This window comes from Pongo pygmaeus, chromosome 19 (assembly GCF_028885625.2).
Source record: "Pongo pygmaeus isolate AG05252 chromosome 19, NHGRI_mPonPyg2-v2.0_pri, whole genome shotgun sequence".
NCBI lineage: Eukaryota > Metazoa > Chordata > Mammalia > Primates > Hominidae > Pongo > Pongo pygmaeus.
Genome location: NC_072392.2, coordinates 97,789,980 through 97,816,020, shown reverse-complemented (window position 1 = coordinate 97,816,020; position 26,041 = coordinate 97,789,980). Strand labels below are relative to the sequence as shown.

Below are 26,041 nucleotides of genomic sequence, written 5' to 3'. Positions count from 1 at the left end.
GTAGAGTGAAAAGTGTACACCAACTCCAAGACCCAGCACACGGACAAAGCATGTAAAATACGTGACCGATAATCCCTTATACAGTTTACTTATTGACCCAAAAATATTTAGAATATATTAGGTTAAATAAAATATGTGATTACAATTAATTTCTTTTGTTTTGTAAAAAAAATCCTTTTATTTTGAGATGGAGTCTTGCTCTGTTGCCCAGGCTGGAGTGCACTGATGTGATCTCATCTCACTGCAGCCTCTGCCACCTGGGTTCAAGCGATTCTCCTGCCTCAGCCTCCAAGTAGCTGGAATTACAGGTATGCACCACTACGCCCAGCTAATTTTTGTATTTTTAATAGAGACGGGGTTTTGCCATGTTGGCCAGGCTGGTCTCAAACTCCTGACCTCAGGTGATCCAACTGCCTTGGCCCCCCAAAGTGCTGGGATTACAGGCGTGAGCCACTGTGTCCGGCCTAGAAAACTTAAAATTGCCCGCGGGACTGCCATGCTATTTCTATCAGACAGACTGGTCTAAGCCCAGCTTCTTCGCTGATTCATTGGGATCCCTCCTAATCTCTTCCTGATTTCCTCATCTAGGGACTAGGGAGCCACCCCACTAGCGCTCACACTGCATAATTTCATTACCTTCTCCTTGGCCCTTGCTGACAGCATTGGGGAGCCCCTTGTGAGTCTGCAGAGGGCAGCCAGGGAGGGTGAAGCTGCTGCCTTTTGAGAGCGACCCCTGAGCTGTCTGAATTTGAGTCTGCCCCAGTTAGACACCGCCAGGGTTTTCAGGAAACAATTTCCAGCTTTGTAAATATCCATTGAAAAAATAAAAAGGAATCTATTATTTTGTCAACCTTCACAACAACCTGAACTTATAAAACGCCTCTCACATAGAGGTCTCGGAGTGTTGCACGATAAACAATACATGAAAAAAAGTCGACGCTCTCAAGGCGTTTAAAGGCAGCAGAGAACATGGTTTTGTTCTGTAAAAAGAAACATTCAAGGGAAGGCCCTGGCAGCCAGTGCGTGGGGACCCTGGAGGAGCCCCGTGCTCCGTGGCCCACCTGGTGACATCGGCAGGAGGTGTCACTCTGCCCTCAAAACTGGTGCCATGAAACATGAGGGCCCTGAGACAAGCAAAAGAGAGAACCAAGAGGGACTCTGCCAGTGAGATGAAGAAAGGTTACTGATCAGCATGGAAAGGGCTGAGACAAAGCCAGAGTTTCCACTGAAATCCTGTTCCGGGGCAAGCAGTCTCTTGCCAGGAGCCGGGGTGGGCCTGAAGAACTGACTTGAGGCCTAGGGGTTTGATGGTAACAGTGTAACTGACCGGGGTGCAGAGAAAGCCTTGGTGGATTTGCTATCACGTGGGCTCGTGTGTCAAGAGGAGAAGCTGTGTCCCTTCCGCTGTTCTTGGCTTTAGGTCCCTGGAGTGCTGAGGACAGAGCTGCTTCCTCCGGAGGGACAGGCAGACCCGCCGTGGGCTGCAGACTCCAGGCCCCACTAGTACTTTGTACACCAAGTATGGTGGTACATTGTAAGCTTCTCTTATTTTTATTTTCTCATTTTTGACATTGTCCTTCAGCTCCTCTTCCACGCTCCCCGTTAAACTGTTATATCACTCCATTTATTTAGTGCGAGTGTTTCTGAAAGCTCATTTTTATCTTGGTGAAAACCAGGCTTGCTCATGGGCACATAATGAAATTGCATAAATATACCCTTAGCTTGGAATCTAATTTATTTTTCCTGTTCATTATGGGGTAGAAGGCCATTATGAAATGTATAACTTTTTTTTTTTCCAGTGCTGGAATTGAAAGGCTGTGGCTTGGGCTCTTTTTATTCTGATGATTTTGTCCTGATTCAATTTAAAGCTGGTTAGAGCTCAAATACTGGAGCGTAATTGACAAAGATCAGTGTGGGTTGTAACGCTAATGTCTGGTCTGTGGCTGCCGCGGCTCGACAAGCACTCGGGTTAAGCAGCAGTTCCTCGGAGGATACCTGGGCCTGCAGAGCCCCCCAGGCCTCAAGGAGAGGGGCGAGAAGGAACTTTCTTGCAGCTAGTGGGCCCGTGTCTCCGGCTGAGATGCTGCGAAGTGTCTGGTTGAAGTCCAACCGGTACTAAATGGATTAGGACCGCTGAGGACACCACTGACCCTAAACTCTCGGAAATGCTTAGAAACCCCTTCAAGAATATTTCATCGACCTCCACTTTTACAGATGGGGGCACTGAAGCTCCAGGAGGTCGAGCAACCCACAACCTGGCGGAGGCCACACGGGTTCCAGGCCCGAGTGTAGCTCCCCGCGCTCAGCCCACGTCTGTGCACCACGGCGGTACGTGAATGACAAGGAGTCTGCTTTTGGAAGCAGGGCCCCGGCCTTCTGTGTGGAGGAGTGTGCATTGAGTGGGAGAAGAGGATAGCAGGAGCACCTGGCAGTGGGAGGACCATCCAGGATGCTGGCCTTGGCACAGATGTGGGGCAACCCTGCCCAACACGCTGAGGAGGAGTCTGGAGCTGAGGCCTGGACGTCGTGCGCCTAAAGGAGGTGGGTGCCAGCCCCTCCACCGTGCGCCGGGGCCTCCGCCGTTCATTTGTCTCCCTGCATTTGCCGACTCCCTTCCATGCACCGGGCACTGTCAGGCTGGAACACAGCGTTGGAGAGCCCCGGACCCTGCTCTAGAGGCTCAGGTCTCTCAGCAGGATGAGTTTGAAGTGACATCCTGGCTCTCAGATCGGAGCCACGCTGAACATCAGCATCTGCTGAAATGCTCAGTCCGAGTCAGAATGTTCTTGGAGGGTGACGAATGGTCAGCACCTGTGAGTGTGTGTGCATGCGTGTGATTACCGGGAGAAAGAAATATCACCCTGGACACAGCAGGTTTTCATGAGGAAGGAGAGGAAACGGATCCATTAAAATGGCAGAGATTTGTGAAGCTGTTTCTTCCTTTTCCTCCCGCTGTCCCCAGGGTTGCCAGATAAGACACAGGACATGCAATGAAATCCGGATTTCAGATGAATGACAAAGGTTTTTTTGTATAGGTATGTGTCACACATCGCGTGGGACCTACTTACACTAAAAACCCAAACAAAACCGTGTTCATCTGAGATTCAAAGTTAACCGTGCGCCATGTTCTTATTCCCTAAATCTAGGACCCTACCTGTAATAGCATAGAGGGTTGAAAGGCTTTACTTTGAAATGATGTTCTTAGTCATTTAAAAACTCAGTTGCATGAGCTATAAAAATATTTGCTTCTTTGTTCTTACAACACAGAAGTGTATAAAGTGAAATGAATGGTCTGGGACCTCCTTCCCCAAATCCAACTCTCCTGGGGCGACCTCTGACCTCCAACTGTTAACCACTGTTAGCAATGGGAAATGTCTCCTCCCAAACCAATGCACAGACACCACCATGCACTATGTGGTTTCCTGGTACTCGTAGCTTTCCTGGAGAAAACCCCAACAGTAGACTTCTTGGGGCAAAGGGTATGTGTATCTTAAATTTTAACTTAAAACTACACCTGGGTTACTTTATAAAAAGTCAAAAGTATTGACAGATCCCTCCACACTATGTGATTATTTTATTCCCACACCAACGTCAGTTATTATTTCTTTTTTTTTTTTTTTGCTTTTGAGACAGGGTCTCACTCTGTTGCCCATGCTTGAGTGCAGTGGTACGATCATGGCTCACTGTAGCCGTGACCCCCTGGGCTCAAGTGATCCTCCCACCTCAGCCTCCCAAGTAGCTGGGACTACAGGTATGTGCCACCAAGCCCTGCTAATTTTTCTATTTTTTGTAGAAACAGGTTTTTGCCATGTTGCCCAGGCTGGTCTCGGACTCCTGAGCTCAAGCAATCCTCCCGCCTCAGCCTCCCAGAGTGCTGGGGTTACAGGCATGAGCCACCACACCTGACCACTTATTAGTTCTTATTTTTCAGTCTAAGCATATAAAACGTCTCAGCATTTTAATTGCATTTCCCCAGCTTGAGGAAGGTTGAATATTTTTCGTGTGTTTATTGGTCGTTTGCATGTGTATTTCTGTGAACAGCCTGTTCACATACTTTGTCCATGTTTCCATGGGGTGGTTTTCTTATTAATTTCAGGGCACTCTTTACATATGGGCCATACCCATGCTTTGACTTTACATACAGTGTCGAGGTTGCTTCTGGGCCAGTGTGATCAGACCCTCCCCTGATCTCTGGGACTTAGACCTGAGCTCACAGTGGTGGCCTCCTGGGTCTCCTGGGAATCACAGACATCCAACTCCCACATGGACACCTGTTGCCTGCCGATCTCATCCTCATTCTTGGGTCTGAAGGAACCACACAGGGGTCAAGTTCCTCCGTGAATGTGTCACTGCCCTGCTGCTGCCCTAAAGGTAGGGGCTGGCGAGGATGATTCTCAAAGCCCACCCCCCTTTACTCTCCTGCTCTTACTGTGCCCAGGGAAAGCTCAGCTCCAGAGCAGGGAACCAGGCCTTGGAAGGGAGGTGGCATCGAGGCTTCCTGCCCTGAGTGTGGTTGTCTCTGCCTCCCCCAAGGCCAAATTTGCCCTTCACTCCAGGGCGGTGCCTCACGGACTGTTACGTGGGAGGAAAGGGGCATAGAAGGGAAAACTCCAGCTCTCTCTCTCCACCGTAGCCAGGTCACCTGTGCATTCATTCATTCATTCCTCCATTCATCCCACTGGCTTAGTTAAGTTCCTGCTGCATGCCAGGCACACACAGATGCTCCTGATGCCACAGGGCCATTAGCCTGCAGGAGAGAAGACTCACCGTGTGATTACATGTGTTCACAACAGCCTGGGAAGGGGCAGCTCCTCTTCTGTCGGTTTTACGTGTTGGGGGTTTGTGTTTGCAAAATAGTTGAATAGCAGAAGGATAGCCTGGCTCAGGGGAAGAGCTGCCTGGCATCTCTGCCCCACCCCCTGTGCTGGGCTCCAGAGTCCTGAGTATGGACACCTTGCCTGGTGTTGCCCTCACCAGCACCCCCACCCCCAACCCCACCACAGCACCTAGTGCATGTTTGAGGGGAAGCATCTCCTCGGGGGGTGTGGACGTGCCTTGGGCCTCCAGGTGTGTTCATCTCCCCCACCCCCACTAGCTCGTCCTCCTGGGACACTTGGGGTCCACTCTGTGACTTGCTGTAGGAGAGACAGTGACCACCTGGGGCTGGCCTGGCCCAAGAGCTGGGCACAAAGGGACTCACCTCCTCAATTTGGGGTGGGGAGGTGGGGGTCATAATTGGAGCTGGGAGCCTTGGGGACTGGAGGGAGGGGAGGCCTGTCACAATGTGGGGGTCATAATTGGAGCTGGCAGCCTTGGGGACTGGAGGGAGGGGAGGCCTGTCACAATGCTCCACACTTTCAAAGTCTGTTATGGGCAGGAGGAAGTAGATTTGTCCGTTTTTGTTCAAAAGCAGAAACAGGACCTGTGTGTGGGCGGGGGTTCTAGGGAAACAGAATTTGGCCAGTCTAAGGGAATTGTGTGTCTAGCACGGCCCAGGAGGAGTGAGGACACTGTCTCCCTTTGGCATTGCAGGGGACACCCACTGTTGCAGGCTGGCTGTGTACCCCTCATGTCCAAATCCTAACCTCCCAAACATGTGAGTGGGACATTATTTGGAAATAGGGTCTTTACAGATTTCATCAAGTTAAGATGAGGGTGGGCCCTAAATCCAATGACTGATGCCCTTCTAAGAAAAGGGGAGAACGGACGCACAGGGAGAGGGCCACATGATGATGGAGGCAGAGCCAGGAGTGATGTGGCCACAAGTCGAGTGCACCGAGCACTGCCGGCAATGCCAGAAGCTGGAAAGGGCGAGGGGGAGGAGCCTTCCTTAGAATCTTTGGAGGGAGCACAACCCTCCCAGCACCTTGACTTCAGACCTGAACTATAAGAGGATAAATGTGTGTTGCTTTTTTTTTTTTTTTGAGATGGAGTCTCATTCTGTCACCAGGCTGGAGTGCAGTGGTGTGATCTTGGTTCATGGCAACCTCCGACTCCCTGGTTCAAGTGATTCTCCTGCCTCAGCCTCCCAAGTAGCTGGGATTACAGGTGCTCGCCACCATGCCCAGCTAATTTTTTGTATTTTTAGTAGAGACGGGGTTTTACCATGTTGGCCAGGATGGTCTCGATCTCCTGACCTCGTGATCCACCCGCCTCGGCCTCCCAAAGTGCTGGAATTATAGTGTTAGCCTCCGCACCCGGCCAAATGTCTGTTGCTTTTAGCCAGTGAGTTTGTGGTGATTAGTTACGGCAGCCACAAGTCACACACACACACCTGCCAAACAGGTCACTGTCCTGCCTCCGTTAGAGGACGGATGATACAGTGTGGGACTCTGCAAAGTGCTAAGCTGGGGCGGGGCAAGCATGCCCTGTGGCCGGCTCCTTCAGGGGAAAACACCTGTGGCCAAGGAGGCCGGAGGGTGATGAACTTGCCCATCAGGGCAATGGATCACCGTTGATGGGGCTGATGCCACCACAGTGGGTGTTTTGGGAGCTGTAATTAAGCAGGGCCACTCGGCTGGCAGATTTACAGATGTTCAGGCTTCCGTGGTGCTGTATTTTACTGGAACACACATAACCAGGCTTGTGCAGGGCAAGACAAGGGCACGTCTGATGGTGATTAGAATAATGGGGGTGGGCTGTGTGCTGTGGCTCACACCTGTATTCCCAGCACTTTGGGAGGTCGAGGCAGGTGGATCATTTGAGGTCAAAAGTTCAGCCTGGGCCACATGGTGAAACCCTGTCTCCACTGAAAATATAAAAATTAGCTGGGTGGTAGTGGTGCACACCTGTAATCCCAGCTACTTGGGAGGCTGAGGCAGGAGAATCCCTTGAGCCTGGGAGGCAGAGGTTGCAGTAAGCTGAGATCACGCCACTGCACTCCAGTCTGGGTGACAGAGTGAGGGTGTCTGGGGCCAAACTGCCTGGCCATGGGGATTGCAGCTGTCCCTCCCCAGCCTCTGTGGGACCAGCTTAAGTCTAGCCAGGAATGAAAGTGGGGAGAGGGAGGACAGAGAGGGCCCGTCAGTGCTTAGGAAGCTGTGGAGGGAGGGAGGGGCCCGTGGAGATGACCCTGCCGCTACTGGTCACGGGCAGGGGTGCAGTAGCTGGGGGAGGTGCAGGGAAACCAGGAGTGGGTTTGTGACTGAGGGGGAGCAGAGATCAACCCACGGCCCCTCTCCGTGTGGACTCTTCCCACCCTGTTCCTTGGAGTAAGTGGCAGCCAGTGGCCCTAGCAAATGCAGACAGCTCAGTGCAGCAGGCTTCCTGAGTCCAGAGGACAGGTTATTCCTATATCAGATTGACTGTCCCCAACACAGGTAACCTTGCCTGGCTGGGCATACTGTGTCTTTGCGGGCTGGCTATCCTGCCTTGCCCCCCAGAATGTGGTCTGGCCAGGACCCCAGTCATGCAGCAGACCTGCAAGCCCAGGAAACTTCGAGGGGTAGCCGGGCCCCTTCCAGCCTGTGGATCATCTGAGGACCTCATTTGTTTGGGGTGACTCACTTGGGTAACAGGGGAGAGTAAAGGAATCGGGAGATTGGAGGCCACTGTCCCCTTGTGACACTCTCCGGAGGACAGGTAGGAATGAGTTTTGCTGGAGAGAGGCCTTGCTGGTGGGCTGACTTCTGGGAGCCTCTGTCACCCTCCCTCTTCTCCTTACCTATAGGTGATCCCCAGATCTGGCCAATGAGACAAAGAGAGTGTCTTTCAGGGAAGGGAGGACGGGAGTTGGCCTCTGTGAACAGCCCTTGGCTTCTGAGAGGGGCCTTGGGATGTTGCCGTGGAGCTGCTGCTTCTAGCCCAAGGGGGAGGCTGACGTTGAGGGTAGCAGAGCAGGCAGGAGACAGGACCCGTGTCCTTGCGGCATAGAGAGAGGCTGAATCACCCAGCCCCGCAGCTGCCACAGCCTGGACTTCCCGTCACATGACTGGCACGCTTCCTCATGGCTTCAGCCAGTTTGGGTCAGGTTTCTGTTGGGTGCAGCTGAAAGCATCCTAACCAATTCAGCTGGGATCCCTCTGGGCATGAGAGCTGCCCACATGGCAGTCCCCCAGAGCCGAGTCTCCCATATTTCTCCCCTTGGTCTTTGTCTCTGTGGGCCCAGTCTCTGGGGCACTTGTCAAACCGACTTCCAAGGGGGCGACGATCTCCCTCTGTCTTCATTTTGCACATGGCAGGTGGGCGTTTTCCTGAAGGGGCTTCCCTAAAGCACATTGAGAAAAGAAACCTGAATAAACTGGGGAGACACAGACGCTTGGCCATGGTGATGTTTTACAAGCATGATTTCTTCTCCAGACACCGCTGTTAGGTCACGGTGGGTCTTGGGGCTGGCACGGCAATGGCCATTCATCGTTGGTTCTACCCCCAGGAACACCTTCTTTCTTGGATTTGCTACCAAGCTTCAGGGACCAGTGGTGTGGAACAGCCTCTGGCTGGTTCCGAGGCTGGACTGGAAAGGATGTCAGCCCCTCCAGGACCTGGGGAGCGTCCGACAGACCCCACAGGGCTCCCATTTCATATGTGAGGGACACACCCTGCTCTTGGCACAGCTGATGGGAGTCCTGTGGGATCCCCTTGGATTTGGATTCTAACCTCTCGCACTTCCCTCTGAGCCACTCCTGAGCATCTCGCCGGGGAATGGCTTGACAATGTTCCGACGACTGCAATCCTACAGCCTCAGAAATATCTAGACAACTTCCCACCTGCAGGGAGAGTTGGTCAGCCCTTCTGAACGGTGATGCTGGCTCCTCCTGAAGCCGTCACCAGCTATGGGTGATGAGGTCTCCTGTCTCAAGTTGGATGACATTTTCGTTTTTCAGTATTGTAGAATTTGGACTAAAAAGAGAAAATACGTTTGTTTACAAAGGGCATTTTCATATTTAATGCTTAATTGCAAGTTTCTGTGTTGTAAAATTTCCTCTCCTGCCCTCAACTGTCCCTTTAGCATTTTTTGGCTAATTCAGCCGTTTAAAAATGCTGTTGTGGAAGAATAGTTAATGATTTGGTATGACATAGAGTTAAATGGAAAAAAGTTACAAAATGGAATGTACAGTATGATCCCACTTAGAACCCAAAATATATATTCTATGCATAGGAAAGTCTGGGAGTGTATATATGCTCAAAATGTTAACAGGAGTTATTTCGGGTTAGTGGGATTATGGGTTATTTTTATTTTCTTCTTTTTGCATATGTGTAGTTTCTAAATTTTCTACAGTGAATATGTATAACTTTTATAATAAGGAAAAAGTGATACCACGGATCTTTCTAGAGGCTGCTCAGACTCCCTGACCAGAGATGACCCAGGCCGCCCTCCTGTGCTGCAGAGCACCCATGACCAGCCCCTGGGCTCTCCCCAAGGGGGCCACACCCTGAGAACTTCCCCTTCCCCATCGCGGGGTATCTATGCCTCGTGCTCGGGGCACCCTGGGCTGGGCAGAACTGATGCTGGTTTTTGTGAGGGTTGAAGTAATGGAAATGCTTTTCAGAAAACTCCCCCAGTCGGCCAGGAGAGAAAGAAACAGTCATGCCAGAACCTGGAGGCCCCTCCCTGACAGGTGCAGACCATGTTGAGCATGGAGCCGTGGGTTTTATGTTGAGCACGGAGGGGTGGTTTTATCACCACCCTTGCTGACAATGTCACTATTCCTCTGTTCTGCCGCCGCCAGCCAGTGGGCATGGCCAGGTGCAGGCTTGGGAGGATTTTCGAGGCCTGGACTCGACTCTCTGCCTCCAGTTGGGGAGGACAAAGAGCGCAGCCTGTCCCAGCTCTGGGACCGTCCTACCAGGGAAACACAGGGCAGAAGCCGTGAAGTAGATGTGAAATGGCCGGGTTCAAATCCCAGCTGCCCACCAGCTGGTTCTTAGGAACTTCTCTAAGCTTAGTTTCCTTCATCTAGAAAATGGGGGCAACGCCTCTTTCACAGGGATGTGAAAACTAAAAGGAATCACAGGAGTCAAGACCTTGCCTGGGACTTGAGACAGGGCAAGCGCTGCGTCTTTCTTTCATTGAAGGAATGCTGAGTCCAGCTGGGGACAGCCCCTTCCCTTGGTACAAACCAGCAAAGTCCGCTGCCAGAGCTTCCGTCTGTCAGCTGACATCAAACACCTACCTGCTGAGAGCAGTTTCGACAGGGGCCACCCCTTCCCCGGCACGCGGCGTGCATGCGTGCACACATTCACACACACGTGTTTAATAGTCACCTGATGAAAGAGAACCATACGGCAGGAATCGGTCCCTGTGGCCTTTGCTTGTGTCCCAGGATTCTAGTACTGTGCTGGCGATGTGAGGGCAGCAAGGCCAAGACTCTGTCCCCACAACCCCTTTCCACCCTTATCAAGAGTAGGGACGAGGCAGGGGCCCCTGGCTGCTCCTTCCTGGAAAGCGAGCTCTGTGTGGTGGCCTCAGTGACTCCTAGCCTGGAGTGTGAGCCTCCGGAGTGTGGGCCTCCATCGCTGACCTCGGTTACTCCCAATCCTCCAGCCTCCCACATGTGGCCCCCTGCCCAGTCCACTCACCTTGGATCTGACCCTTTCTGTCCGTCTCTGCAGCCACTGCACCCTCATCAGCTCTGGCTGAGCATCCCTGCATGCAACCTGGTTCCTCCTCTGTCCCAATCCAGAGGCTTCTCTCTGCAGTGCAAATGTGCTCACCTGGGCCCCACCTCAATCCCCTCCGTGCCGCCCTAGGATCTGCATGGAGTCCCAGCCTGGAGCTGGCTGGCCTTGGGCCAACCCTATTCTGCCTTTAGGAGCTGCACGGGATAACGTGTACAAAGCGGGAACTGAGCCTCATTCTTCCTCCTCCCCCTCCCCTTTCCAGTGCAGTTATTCACACTCAGATCATTTGCCCTGAGGACAACTTTTGTGAGAGGTTCCAGGGTAATTCTGGCGCTGCCACCTGAGAAGGAATGAGGCCAAGGTCTAAAAATCCACGGCAGGGTCATCTGCATTCAGGCCTGCCTCACTTTGTGGGAACCTGACCTCCCAACACGCACAGCAGAATCTGAGTTCAAGGGTCCACATCCCTTGAGGACCCTCCCCTGCAGCAGCTGGCCCCTCTTGCAGGGTTTGCTGCAGGCCGGCACTGTCCAGCCTGCTGTGTGCAGAGCGGGTGGTCAGTGGCCTGGCGGTCAGCTGTGAGGGATGCATCCCAGATGAAGGTGAGTCACGGAGAACGTGATTGATTTGCACAAATTGCCTGGACACAGATTTTCAGGAATCCGTCTGGGCTTGATAAGAGGTAGAGCTCTTTCGTTTCTAGATTCCCGGGGAGCTTATGTTCTGGGGAAACTGGGTGCGTTTGCTGCCAAAAAGGGCTTTATTTTTAGCTAAATGTGAGAAGGAGAGGAGGGTCCCCTTGGGAGGCGGCCAAGGCTGGTGTTGGGACTGGCCTTAGAGGGGCCCATCACCTTTTTACTTTTGGGAAAGGTTTTCCCTTCTGCAGGCAGCGACATGGGCTGGGATGTAAGGGCATGACCACGGGTGGATTATTCCGTCTCCCCCATGCACTCAGATGAATACCAAAAGCAGCCAACCATCACGCGTTCTAAATTTACAGGGTGCTTGTCCTTCACTGGCTGCCGAAAAGTGAAGCCGCCTCAGATGCCGAGAACACTTAGCCGCCAAGCTGCCCGGGCCCACCTGCTCGCCAGGGCCGCCCTCCTCCGCACACGCAGGCAGCCTCCTCATGCCCACCTGGGGCTTCTGGGCGGCGATAGATGCTGGCAGGGAGGGTGGGCACCTGTGCTGCAGACCCTCCTGGGCCGGCAGCAGGAGACCCCACCCCCATGGGCAAACACGGTCTGGGGGGGCTGAGAAGTGGGGTCTGGGGGCTTGGGAGTGACAATGGGGCTTTTCTGTGTAGCACCTTCTGGGAAGGAATCTGTCCGTTCTTCCAAGGAGAAAGTGGGCAGGCTCTGCGCAAACGATTGCTAAGTCCTGGGCAGGGAGGAGCCCCTGGACTGGGGCACAAAGCCCCAGCGACCTTAGGGTAGAGGGCCGAGAATGCCACCAGCCCACAATATGACTCCACCAGGTTCATCCATGGCGGCCTCCCTGCCGCATGGCACAGCCACGTAGCTCTGACTGGCCAAGATCGTCTAACCCACCAGGCCTGGAATATTTACAACGTGAGTTACTTAGAATCCACTGCTGCAAACAGACCCCCTTTCCCAGTATAGACGGCCTTGGAGTAGCTGCTCTGGAAGCTCCCGGAAGCTCCGTCCTCTGTGGTCCCGTGGCATGTGGGCACCTCCCCAGAACATCACACTGTGGTGATTGTCCCGTCTGGGCTTCTTCATGGTTTCTGCAGCCCTACTGCGGGCACCCGAGGGCTGGGGCAGAGTCTCATTCATCTTTGAAGCTCCAGGGCCTACACAGGCTGGCGCTGATCAAAGGAACTGCTGGCGCGGCCATCCTCCCCTCCGGTGTCTGTGGTCTGGCTTGCAGGGCTGGGCTGCCTCTTGGTGGTGAATTTTTGTGGATGGATTCCATCATGGCCTCAAAGTAAACTACCATCAGTTGGCCCCGGGGGAGCTGTCGCTGGGCCCAGGGCTGCGGCACAAAGGCGGAGGAGGTGTGGCTCCGGGCCTTACGCATTTCATACTCTTTGTCAGATTTGGGCAAGAACGCTCTGTTGGTGGATGGTGCCATGTGTGGGGGGTTTATTTGCAGAGGGACGAGGGCCAGGGTGATCAGGACAATTCTGCCACTCCATGGCAACATCCCTGCTTTGAAAATACAACTTTAAATTGATAACAGAGCAGGTGCCTCACCCCAGCTTGGTCCCCGCAAAGTCCGCTCTCTCCGTGGTGCGCAGCTGGAGGTTTTCTCCAGGGTGAGAACGAAGAAAACTCACTTTGCCGATTCCTCTTCTCTGTGGGCTGTGCTCGATGCCGCCTCATCTCATTAAAAAGCCCCTTCCATCCAGGCTTTGTGGAAGCTCACGTTGGCTCCTCCGTGGCGGAGATGATTTGGAGCAGGGGTCGGCGAACTTCTTCTGTCAAGGGCCAGGTTGTAAATATTCCAGGCCTGGCAGGCCAGACGGTCTCAGCCTCTCAGAGCCACGTGGCTGTGCCATGCAGCAGGAAGGCAGCCATGGATGAACGTGAGGGAGCTTGCTGGGTCCCAGCAACATGTTGTTCACAAGCACAGGCGGTGAGCTCGGGGAACTGCGGGAGCTGGGTTTGGCCCTGGCCAGAGTTTGCCAGCCCCTCTTCTAGAGCCTCAGGGGACGGGGGCAGGATGAGCAGTGTCCTCGACCCTTCCTTCCTCACTCTCCCTCCTTCCTCTGCCTTGGCTCCTCCGACTGGGAGCACGCCAAGACCCCAGCATCATCTCAGTGGTGTCCCCAGGGCTAGTGGTACCAGTTTTCCCTCTGCCACAGACGTGTGTCCTCTACTCCTTGACCTCACACAAGCATCCTCCTCCCTCTTGGGGCCTCGGCAGGGCCCCTCGTGCCTTCTCACTGCAGGATCAGCCACCTCCCTCCCAGGGTGCCATGCTGCTGGCCAGCCGCCCCGCCCCCACTTTATAGCCAGCCGCTTCTTTGCACGTATCCCACTCCTGCACCCCAGTCTCCCTCTGTCTGCTGTGAGCCATGCAACTGGTTCCGTGGAGGATTGAAAACATAGGACTAGAAGGGACAGTTCTCCCTAAATGCTTTCCTTCCTGGGAAGTCAGACCCTGTCTTCTGGACTTTCAGGATCAGGTGATGCAGTGGGGGGATGGATGATGTGGTGGGGGGATGGGTCAACCTTTGCTGGGCTTTGCAGCCTCTTGTCAAAGCAAAAAGAAAATGCACCGCCCATCCCCCAGCCTTTTGTTTTGAGATAATGATAGACTCATAGAAAGTTGCAAAAGTGCGTGGAATCCTGGGTACCCTTCACCAGGGAAAGCAGCTTCAGACTGGAATGTAAGTGTCCTTCGGGTGTGAAATGAGATCTCACAAGAGATAACATCCATTCACATGGAGGTGTGTTTCCATGTCCCCACCTCTACCTGCAGCTCCTGTACTGTTATCTGGGGACAGTTACTTAACACTTTGCCTTCATTCTGCCAAATATGTTTTGAGCACCTACCCTGAGGCCCTGAAGCAGGAGCTGAGGGGTGGTGGAGAGTGAAGACAGACACTGTCCCAGTCACAATGGCACCTGTGAGATGGGAGGGGCTGCTGGGCGGTCATCCCCTGCGAGGGGAGGGTGTCGGCAGGGCTGTGCTCCCTCTGAAACCTCTAGGGGAGAGTCCTCCCTCCCCTCTTCTTGGCTTTGGTGGCTCCCAGCAGCCCGCAGTGCTCCGTGACGGTGGCTGCCTCACTCCAGCCTCTGCCTCCATCTTCACACGGCCTTCCCCGCTACATGTGTCTCTGCGTCCCCTCCTCTCCTTGGGACAACACCAGCCATATTGGATGTAGGGCCCACCCTACTCCAAAATGTCCTCATCTTAACTTCCAACTTAATTACATCTGCAAAGACCCGGTCTCCAACTAAACTCCTCTTCAGAGTTACTCAGAGGTTCAACTAAGATCCTCCTCAGAGATACCTCAGAGTTTCAACTAAGATCCTCCTCAGAGGTACCTCAGAGTTTCAACTAAGATCCTCCTCAGAGGTACCTCAGAGTTTCAACTAAGATCCTCCTCAGAGATACCTCAGAGGTTCAACTAAGATCCTCCTCAGAGATACCTCAGAGGTTCAACTAAGATCCTCCTCAGAGGTACCTCAGAGTTTCAACTAAGATCCTCCTCAGAGGTACCTCAGAGGTTCAACTAAGATCCTCCTCAGAGGTACCTCAGAGGTTCAACTAAGATCCTCCTCAGAGGTACCTCAGAGGTTCAACTAAGATCCTCCTCAGAGGTACCTCAGAGGTTCAACTAAGATCCTCCTCAGAGGTACTCAGAGGTTCAACTAAGATCCTCCTCAGAGGTACTCAGAGGTTCAACTAAGATCCTCCTCAGAGGTACTCAGAGGTTCAACTAAGATCCTCCTCAGAGGTACTCAGAGGTTCAGCTAAGATCCTCCTCAGAGGTACTCAAAGGTTCAGCTAAGATCCTCCCTGGAGGTACTCAGAGGTTCAACTAAGATCCTCCTCAGAGGTACTCAGAGGTTCAACTAAGATCCTCCTCAGAGGTACCTCAGAGTTTCAACTAAGATCCTCCTCAGAGGTACTCAGAGGTTCAACTAAGATTCTCCTCAGAGGTACTCAGAGGTTCAACTAAGATCCTCCTCAGAGGTACTCAGAGGTTCAACTAAGATCCTCCTCAGAGGTACTCAGAGGTTCAACTAAGATCCTCCTCAGAGGTACTCAGAGGTTAGGGCTTCGATGTGTCTTTTGTTTGGTGGGGGGCACAATTCAATCCACAGCAAGCCCTGACTCGGCAGAAAGAGGAAGGTGTTAAGGAGCGGAGAGGGCAAGGACTCCATCAGCCTCTCTGCTGAGACCCTGAGCGGCCCCTTCCCTTTTGCCCCAGGAGCCCCTCCTGGCTGGTTTCTCACTGAGAGGCAGCAACAGGCATACTCTCCTGTTATTGTGGCTGCCAGCACTCCAGGACCAACTGGGTTTACAAAAATAAAGTTGCATCATCTGCTGCCTGTACCGCATCCCCTCAAACAGGTTATGAAGGGGAAGTGGGGGATATCGGAAGCAGATGGAGGAGCCCTTGATTTGCATAAGGAGCCATTTTCATGGCTCAGAAGCCTCCGTGGAGGGAATAATGTATAGAAATACACATGCGTAAGCCCTGGGTTGGGAAACAGAGGCACACTGATCAGCCACTAAAATAGACACGAGAGAGACAAAGCTGGTGGGGGAGGGAGTTGGCCAGGAGAGGGTACAAAGCCCATTGAGTAGCTGAGCACAGAAGTACCAGGCACAGCTGCGGAACCGTGCTCCCCCAGGTTCTTTTTTAGTGTTGAGATTTCAACGCTGGTGGATCTTCTATATGCAATGGCAGGATGGGCGTTTCCAAAAAGACCTGGCTTTTCTTCTCTCTCCTAGAAGGGCAATTGGAGGAAGAAAAGAGAGAAAAGAAAGAAAAGGAAGGGCTTAGCTTCCAGCCAGCTGAATTGAAGCTCCTGGCAGGGAAGAGGTGGCAGGCGTGCTCTGCATCTGCAGGTGCAGACAGGAGACCAAGTGGAGCTAAAGGATTCTCCTTTGTCTGGGCGGGTGACAGAGAGGTACTTCTGTGCCTAGAGGCACGAGTAGCTCAGAGTGGCGGGAAGAGAAGATAGGATCCAGCCAGGAGGACAGAGGTGGAGCTCAGGCTGCCCAGGGTGGGGGCAGAGGCAGATGCCTGACCTGGGTGATTGGTCACTGGTCATGGGGCTGGCAGGTGACTTGTGAGTCTTCCAGCTGTAGGGTCCTTCTGTGTCTGGTTACCTTGTAGCCCCCAGCGTGGCTGGCTGCAGAGCTAAGAGCAGAAGGGGGCTGACCTGGTGTCACACGATGGTTTTTTTCCAAACCCTCTCATACACTCAGTTCCCTCACCCAAAGTGGGTATAACGGGAAGGTGCAAGGTGAATCACTGTCTGTACAAAACCCTCTGCAGAGAATGAGGCCTGCCTGGTTCGTCTGTGCCATGCCATGCCATGACCCTTCAAATCCATGTGCCAGGGCAACGGAATTGAGTGCTCATGTCCATTTCACATCCAGCCAGCAGGACTTGGTTTGTCTGGGACGGCGGCGTCCTTCCCCTATTGCCTTTGTGGTTTTTCCCTTTGCCAACCCCACCGTCCTCTGCTGTGACCGCTTGCTACCAATCAGGATGCTTCCTATCTCATGACCTGGTCCAAGAGTGGGTCTGGGGACCCCTCTGGGCATTCAGGCCACTTTCCTGACCTCACTCTTTGTCAGTGGGGGAGACAGAGCCTTGCAGAAATTCCCTAGGATTTAGGATCGTGTGATAGGTGACAAAAAGCATGATGACCATCCTGGGTTCTCTTCTCTTTCGGGAAGGAAGCCCCTTGGCTCAACGCATGGTCCCGTTTCGTAGATGAGGCTGGCTTCATCATGAGCACGTGGGGGCTGCCTCTGGGTGCCTCCTCCAGGCAGGGTTCACGGCTGCTCTGGCTGAGCCTCTGTGGGTGACCACCTGAGAGTCACACTCCCCTCATGGTGCTGCCCCCATTGCTCCTAAGTGGGGCCACACGACTTGCTAGCTGTCCCTGAGGGATTGTGACTGGCAGTGTTGGCATCACCTCCAGGTAAGATGGCTGAGTGCTGGCTGCATGGACTTCCTTTCCTGGCTCAGTCTCCTGCACTGCGGCTGAATGATGTCAGTGCCCTTGGTGTACCCCAACCTGGAAGCAGCCTGGAGGCAAACCTTTGAGCTGCAGCAGAGCCAATGGGCGTCGGGGGTGGCGGTGGCTTGTCTCCGCAGCCAGCTTTTCCTACCGAATCCAGCCACTTTTCTTGGACATTCCTCCCAGGCTGTAGGTCAGCGATTCCTGTCCTGGCTGGGGGATTCCAGCATCTTTCCAGTTATCAAAAGAGACGGGTTGAAATTCTAAAGAAAAAATGAGTTTTGATCCCTTTTGAATTAAAATGTACTCATAGAATATATACTCAAACAAGGAAACAACTTTCCTCTACAAAAACCCAAGCTTAGAAAAATAGCTGATGGTGATTGGAATTATAATATACTACCAAAGGAATTCCAGCAATGTTCCTTTAGACATTGAGCTCCTAGCAAGCCTAATAACTTTGATTTGATTACACATATGTGATTATAGAAACTTTACAGAGGTGCAGATAATTCTAGAATGGGGGTGAGAGAGAGTGCAGTGTTATAGAAATCCAGCTGATTTTGGCAGCTGGCCTCTCCGGGAAGACTGGGAAGCATTTCCAGGGAATTGAAGACCAGTCTTTCTCACTTTTTGGCAAACTCACCTGTAACTTGGTGACTCCATGTAATGAGTACAGGAGGCCCTGGCCTCTGGCTCACTCTTTTTTAGGAGAATGGTGATTCTTGCCCCCGATGTGCCTGTGGTGCTTTAGTTTATGGCAGGGTTGTCAACTAGGGGGTGATTTTGCCCCTGGGGGACATTTGGCAATGTCTGGAGACATCTTGCATTTTCTCAGTTGGAGGTGGGGTACTCCTGGTGTCCAGTGGGAGGGGCCCAGGGGCGCCGCCCCACACCTCACAATGCACAGGACGGCCCCACAACTAGGAATGAATGCTCCCACCCCAAATGTCAACAGTGCCGAACTCTGGTTTACAGGGCACCCCGAAAGGTTGGGAGACATGGTTGGTCTCTTTCTATGCCAGAGCCCTTGAGGGCAATATGCTTTGAGGAACATGGCAGGGTGTTGCTGTCTGACAGTGAATAATATGCAAGAATCCTTGTTAGCCAATTATGGAATCATGGAGATCTTAAGCACTCAGTGGGACAGAACCAAACAGGGCCTGGGAAAATTCAGCTTGAACCCACCCATGATGCTGTGTTTGAGGCACTATGCAAACTGGGGCTCCCTTTATACCTGCTGTGGGGCAGAGGCATATTCATTTGGCTTGAACTCACCCATGACGCCATGTTCGAGGTGCTATGCAAACTGGGGCTCCCTTTACAAACCTGCTGCAGGGCAGAGCCATGTGCTGGAAGATGCAGTGCCTGTGCCTGCTCCACGATCCCAGCCCGGCCGGGGGCAGCAGGATCTAACCCCCAGTGCCCGCGCCTGCTCCATGCTCCCAGCCCGGCCGGGGACAGCAGGATCTAACCCCCAGTGCCCGTGCCTGCTCCATGCTCCCAGCCCGGCCGGGGGCAGCAGGATCTAACCCCTAGTGCCCGTGCATGCTCCACACTCCCAGCACAGCCGGGGACAGCAGGATCTAACCCCCAGTGCCCGTGCCTGCTCCACGTTCCCAGCACAGCTGGGGGCAGCAGAATTCAGCCCCCAGTTCTGCACGTTGTTGGTGGAGGGAGGAAAGAGCTTCCACAACCTGAGGTTGGCATCCTAGGAGGGGGATGCTGCCACAGATTCAAGGTAGTCATCTGGCAGTGAAATCCCAGAGCTGGCCTAAATGCCCGCCGTGAGAGTGAAGGTGTGTTTTGGTGTGGGTGTTTTTCCTCTTTAAAACCATTGGGAGGTTGCCGAGGAGAGAGCAGGCTGCCTCCATTAAGCTGGGGGAGGAGAGGTCTCCATTAAACTCCTGTGAAGCTGTTTGCCTGCTTGAATGCTGAGACAGTGTTTGTAAATATTGGTTCCAGGGAAATGGCTCTGGACCTGCAGCATGTCTACCGTGTGTTGGTAAGCCTGCCCAAACATTGTCTGCAGTATCCTTCTGCCAAACTCATTGTTTGGCTCCCCAAATGGGGAGCAGGATTATTTTATTTTCAGAATGCTCTGTGATCGTGGAATCCTCTCTCAGGAGGAAAACTCAAAGGTCCTCAATCATAGAATGCAGGACTTCAAAGGGATCTTAAGGACCATTTAAGCCAACTCTCTGGCTTTAATGATGGGAAAACTGAGGGCCAGAAGGGAAGAGCAACAAGGGGGTCATGAGGGCAGGACAGAAACCCGAACCTCCACTCGAGGCTGTGAAACTCTGGCCCTGTTTTCCAGTGCTACCGAGGTGGCCAGAGGAGACTGAGGTACAGGGTGTGGAGAGGCTGTGGGGGATAAGGTATTAGGACACCGAACTCTTATCTACCTTCTGAAATCAAGGACCACTCAAAATTTGCTGGTTAGTTTAGAAGGTTCGCCTTTTATTCGTTTTGCATTTTATCACCTTGTGTTTAATTTGTGTTTGCCCGTCTCCTTCTGCCTCACGGGGTTGTGAGTCCCGAGGGCAGGCAGCTCGCCTTATCCCTCACCGGAATCCTGGCAGCTGCGTGTTCACCTGAAGCTCCACCAGGCTCAGTAACTCTCTGTCCATGAACCAGTGGGGCCGTTGATCACATCCTCTTTTGGTTGGCTCACCAGGGACAACAGAACTCAAAATAGAGAGAAAGTCACCACTGAGGACTTGGGTCTCTTCACCATGAGGAACGCGAGAAGAGTCACGGAAGCTTCCTCGTCAACATTTCAGGGATGGTCTAAAAGCACAGAAGGACCTCTCCTCCCTCCAGCCCGTTTCCCGCCCTCTGAACACTTGAAACATGGTGGGGTTTTGTGGTGACTGGTGACATTTAGGCAAGTTCAGTTCCATACTTGAGACATTTAAACTTTGCTTTTTAGATTGTGATAAAATATACATCACACAAAATTTGCCATCATAACTGTTTAGAAGTCAGTGGTATGAAGAGCATTCACCTTGTTGTGCAGCTGTCACCACCAACCACCCATCTCCAGAGCTTTTTCCTCCTCCCAGACGGAAAGTCTGTCCCCCAGAAACAACTCCACATTCTTCCAACCACCCCCCCCGCCCACCCCTGGTAACCTCCATTCTTCCTTCTGTCCCTATGGATTTGGCTATTCTGGGAACCTCATAATCAGTGGAATCTACGGGATTTGTCCTTTTCTGCCTGGTTGATTTCACTCAGCGTAATGTCCTCAAAGTCCGTCCCTGTTGTAGCCTGCGTCAGAGCTTCCTCGCATTTTTTTTTTTTTTTTTTTTTTTGAGACGGAGTCTTGCTCCGTCACCCAGGCTGGAGTGCAATGGCACGATCTTGGCTCACTGCAGCCTCCACCTCCCAGGTTCAAGCGATTCTCCTGCCTCAGCCTCCCTAGTAGCTGGGATTACAGGCATCAACCACCATGCCTGGCTAATTTTTGTATTTTTAGTAGATACAGGGTTTTACCATGTTGGCCAGGCTGGTCTCAAACTCCTGACCTCAGGTGATCTGCCTGCTTTGGCCTCCCAAAGTGCTGGGATTACAGGCATGAGCCACCACACCCAGCGCTCTTCTTCACTTTGGATGAGATCTGACATTCCTGAGGTGAATTTCGTATCCTTTCAGTGGGGAGAGGTGGTGTGTGTGTCGGGTGAGAGGACTTTAAATATGATATTGTCTTAATACAACTAAGGATCTCTCAAAACACCCAAATGTACCCTGAAAATAGTTGGAGTTGGGTAAAAGTTAGCTCAGGGGTGGTGTGCGGTGGGGATGGCCCCTCGAGGCTCCAGCCCTGGTGCCAGCAGGAGAGTCTGTGTCTGGACGTGAAGTTTGGGGGCCTCTAGCTCCTGAGGATGGTTTTTGAGGAGGGAGAGAATCTCTAGAGACTGGTGGACTTGAGGCTCAGGGCTGCCTTTAGGACATGACACAGGGCCTCTGGGTTAGAGCAATTTCTAGAAAAATAATGGCAGAGAACGTTCCAGAAAAACAGCACCAGAGAACCAGCTCCTCAAAGGTGGAGACTTGGAGAGGGGGGAGCTGTTCAGGAGGCCACACAGTGCCGTGAAAACAGTTTCTCAGTATTAGAAGCAATCACACATTTTAGCAGTAATTCCGGTTGCCTGAGTTTTTCCAGGGTCTCCCCTCCAGTGTGGCCTGCACTGGTCCCAGATTCCATTGGGTGAAGGTCAGCCTGTCGCCAGCGGCGGGAGCAGCAGCAGAGCCCTCCTTTGCCACTCACTCTGGCCCTGCGTCCTGAGCCACTGACTTCACTGAAAAACTCCCATGTCCACTTCACTGGCAATGGACATTAGTTAGGCTGCACAGTTATCTAGGACTTTGAATGACCCGAGATAAAATTTATTTAGCAAAAAAGTGCCTTAAGAATATATATGTGCATGTGTGGCTGTGTGTTTTTGTGTGTCTACACTTGTCTGTGTGTGCGTCTATGTATTTGTGCATGTATATGTGTGTGTGTGCCTGTGTGACTGTATAAGTGTGTCTCTGTGTGTGTCTGAGTGTGTCTGTGAGTTCATATGTCTATGCATGAATGTATCTGTGTGTGAGTGTATATGAGTATGTGTCTGTGTGTGTGTCTATACATGTGTCTGCAGGTGAATGTGTGTGTATGTCTGTGGAGTATGTGTCTGTGCATGAGTGTGTCTGTGTGTGAATGTGTGTCTGTCAATGTATCCGTATGTGTCTGTGTGTGAGTATATATCTGCGTGTGTGTGTGTGAATATGTGTCTGAATGTGTGTATCTCTGTGTGTGTGTGTATGAGAGTGAGTCTGTGAGTGTATGTGAGTGTGTGTCTGTGTATGTGAGTTTGTGCCTGAGGGTGTTTGCATCTGTGTCTGAGTGTGAGTGTGAGTGTGTGAATGTGTGTATGAATGTGTGTCTGTGTGTTTCTGAGCATGAGTGTGTGTGTGTCTGAGCATGTGTGTGTATCTGTGTGTGCGTGTGTCTGTGAGTGTGTGAGTGTGTGCCTGGGCATGAGAATGTGTGTCTCTGTGTGTGTGTGTCTGAGTGTGTGTCTGAGCATGAGTGTGCGTGTGTCTGTGCATGCTTGTATGTACTGGTGCATTGCTGGGGTCACTGAGCAGCAGGTGCCTGGCTTTACCTGGTGTAAGGGGGACAAGCTGTGTCTCTCACGCCTCCCATCCTCTCTGCGTGTCTTCTGGCCCCTCCCAGACAGCCAGGAGTGGCGCTGGCAGCAGGGCCAAGCTGGCTTCACCCATGTGCTCCCTGCTCGGGAGGGCTTGTGCTTGGCTCAGCGATCTGCCGTCACCATTGTGAGATTCAAATAAGGGCCTCCCAGTTGCATTTTGCTCTGAAGCCTATAATTCGTGTAGCTGGATCTGGTGGGGATCATGGGGCGACTTCAAATAGAAGCCAGTCTGGAAGCTGTGTGCGAGTGTGTCTGCCGGGGGAGGCCGTGTGTGGCACCCGGCCAGTCGGGAGGGCCCGACTCTTTCCCTACCATCCAACGTGAACCCCACCCTTGTGCTTCGCCAGCCTGAGGCCCCGTGGCAGGTGCTGGCCTCTTTGCGGTGTGGCGCTGGCTGTCCCCAGGCCGAGATGCCAGGCTCAGGCAGCCGAGGACATTAATCACTTCTAGGCCTCTGGTCCTGTGCATGAGGCAGGGCAGAGGGAGGTGGCTGGTGGGCTGGTGGCAGGGGGCAGGCGGTGTGGGAACGTGTGTCTGGGTGTGGGAGTACAGGCTGGGGTTTTAATGTGCATCCTGTGTTCCTGGCACCTGACCCCTGGACCCTGGCACGTACACACAGGAGGGCAGCTCGCCCAGTTGCAGTTCTAGGCTACTCCCCGCCTTGGCCCGACATGCTCTTTCTAGTCCTCACTGCTGTCCCCGGAGATGCAGGTTGGCAGCTGCCCTGCACGTCCGCAGTCTCCGGCTGACGGGGAGCAGCCTGCGTTCCACCCCTGCTGTCTCCTGCCCTGCTGCCTCGTCACCTGCTTTGCCCGCCTGGGGCGTTGTCACACCGCCACTGGCTGACACATTGCCCGGTGAGCCCTACTCCACAGGGGAGGAGGCAGGGGCAAGGCTGGGAGGGACACTGGTCCCAGCCCCCTCACCCATGGAGCTGCATGACTTGGGCAATTCACTCAAGCCTGGGCCTCGGTGTGCTCGATTGCATAGCGGAGACCTGGCTTGGTGACTTTCAATGTGCTTTGTGGACCACTGAGGTTCAGGGTTGCTAGAAGGACTCAGAACTTGGCACAGCCACCATCCTCAAGGTGACAGCTTATTCTAGTGAACGGATGCAGATGAAAACCAGCCATGGGGAGCAGCGCAGAGGCAGGATAGGGTCCCGGGGACCAGCCAGGAGCTCCGCTGGTCCTCTCGCAGCAGTGATGCGGTACAGCACATATGGATGTTGCCAGCCAGGGACGCTCACCCCAGCCCTGGTGTCCAGAGTTTTACTGGGTCTCAGTCATGGAGACGTGACTGACCACTCAGGCACTGACCTCAGTCTCCAGCCATTCCGGGGGTCAAGCTGACATGGTGGGGCCCAAGGTAAACAGGGATGCTCTTTCAGGCAGGATATTCCAAGGGCTTAGGGGTGACCTCCCAGGAGCCAGGGTCAAGGGCCAAACCTTCCAGGCAAGACTGACGCTTGACAGTGTGATGATGGATGCTGTGATCCTGACAGCATGGACAGGACAGGTAAAGGGGAGGGGACGGGTGGGGAGCCGTCTCCTCTCAGCAGGGAAGCAGGGCTGTGGCCCCCTCCCTCTTGAGGGGCTCTGTTCCCCATACCCGCCCTGGTCCTGACTAGCTCAGTCCCACCTCTGAGCTGGGTGGGCTGCAAAGCCAGGGCCATTCCAGGGCCAGAGGGTTTAGGACTTGCAGGACACGCCTTTGCTTGCCGTCACTGGCAGGTCTCTTGCTCTGCTTCCTTGAGAGCATGGCAGGAGGACTCTGTGGGGCGTGTGAGCCCTGGGGGTGGGGGCATGGGGTGTGCGGGCTCCCAGTGATGGCCCCATCTGCCGAGAAGGCTGCCTGCCCTTCAAGAGAGAAGCAGAATAGAAACTGGCCTTTGTTTCTTCCGATTTTTGTGCTGAGTTCAAAGCTCGGGCTTCCCCAGCTCCTTGGTTTACCTCCAGAGCATCTGTTTTGGGGGCCTGGTGTCCCCAGGCCTTAGGGGGACCTGCCAGCCCCGGGCTTCTCTTGGGGCTTCCCGGGTACGGCATCCTGAAGACGCGTCTCCTGCGATGGCTGGCTTTCTCCTTCCAGCCGTTCCTGGCGGTGGCCGCCTCGGCCCTCCCTTCATTTGGAGGAAATGTTCTATTTATGCCATCTCCACCCTTCCTACGACGGGAACACAATTTTCCAAATCGTTTCTCTTGAAAGCAGGAAAGCTGGAGCGAGCCTCACTGGGCCTGGAGCTAGACACCACTCTGCGGCTTTCCTTCCTCAATGCCTTCCTGTGGGTTTGCTCATTTGCCCCCTACTCCGTACCATGTTGCTTCTGTTAGGGAAGGCAGGGCAGGGGGCCTCACCCCCGGTTTTGGACGGGGAGCCTGAGGCCTGTCTTGTTCTTGCAGGCCCTCCTCCCAGGGGCTGTTCCGCCAGGCCTGCCCTTCCAGTGGTGGGAGAAAAATCCAGTAGGCCTCCCCACAGCCGTCCAGGCCCCAGCTCCCCCAGCCTTCGGGGATTACGGCGTTTCCCCCACGTGGGTATGAGCCAGGCTTTGGAGACACCTGAGCAAGCCCAGGGAAACTCGCGTGTGAGGCACTTTCCAGCACCATCCGACCCAGAGGACTTGGGGCCCCGGCCAGGCCATCACATGCGCTTCCGTGAGGCGCCCCCATCCCCGCCTGCCCCCTTCTCCCAAACAGCGTCACTTGTCACTTCCACATTTGTAGCTGCTGTCATAGATCATATACAGTCGGTCTGTGCGCTCGAAAGAGTGATAGATCACTTTCACTGCCATGTCTCGTGATTAATTTCCCATAATAGTCCTCTCTAACACCAAGGCGAAAAGAGGAGAGAGAGAGAAAAAAAAACTACATTATCCACTTGTGCTCAGAGTATAAATGAATTAGATTTAATTTCTGTTTAATTGTTTCCATAGCTCAGCCTCTGCTGACTTCACAGGATAATTTATTTTGCAGTCCTGGGGAAAAGGAGGAGGAGGGAGGGGAGAGACGGAGGATGTAGCCAAGTGGTCTGCCTGTGGATACTGTTTAATTACACCTGATAGTCTTATCTCTATGTAATTATGGGAGTCTCGTTCAGTTTCTCCGGCTGCCTCCTGTCTGCACTTGCAGGATCAATACCGGGTCAGACCTCGGGCCAGCTGCTTTCAAGAAGGTGAAGGATCTGCCGGGAGCTTTGGTGTTGAGTCAGGAACAGGCGAGGCGGCTCCTGAAGCTGCCAGAGGGAAGGAAGGATGGGGATCATGTGTCTCAGAAGCAGAAATTTCGTGATGTTTCCGTCGATGTTACCGAAATGATAACTTTCCCCCAACACAATCTATTTAATGACCATGGGGTTTTTCCCCGGCCTTCCCTCTTTGAAGCTGTGGGTGAGAGGCCAGTGGTGGGCTGGGTGGGGTTCTCACTGCACCTTGGAGTTTTTGAGTTGTCCTGACAATCTCCCTCCCTGCTGAGTAATTGAAGCACTGAGCAAGAGCTCAGCCAGCAGGAATGGGGGCCCCTGAACGCCACTCCCGCTTCCAAAGTTCAGAACTCTTCCTTTCCTCCCATCCTCCATCATTTTCCTCCTTCCTTTCTTTTGTTTTTGTTT

General features: G+C 53.3%; 1 protein-coding gene across 4 annotated transcripts in view; it reads left to right on the top strand.

Annotated features, from left to right (window-relative positions):
- The window catches only part of RBFOX3 (RNA binding fox-1 homolog 3), a 527,163-nt gene that overhangs the window by 68,257 nt on the left and 432,865 nt on the right, over positions 1 to 26,041 (top strand). The window lies entirely within an intron of this gene.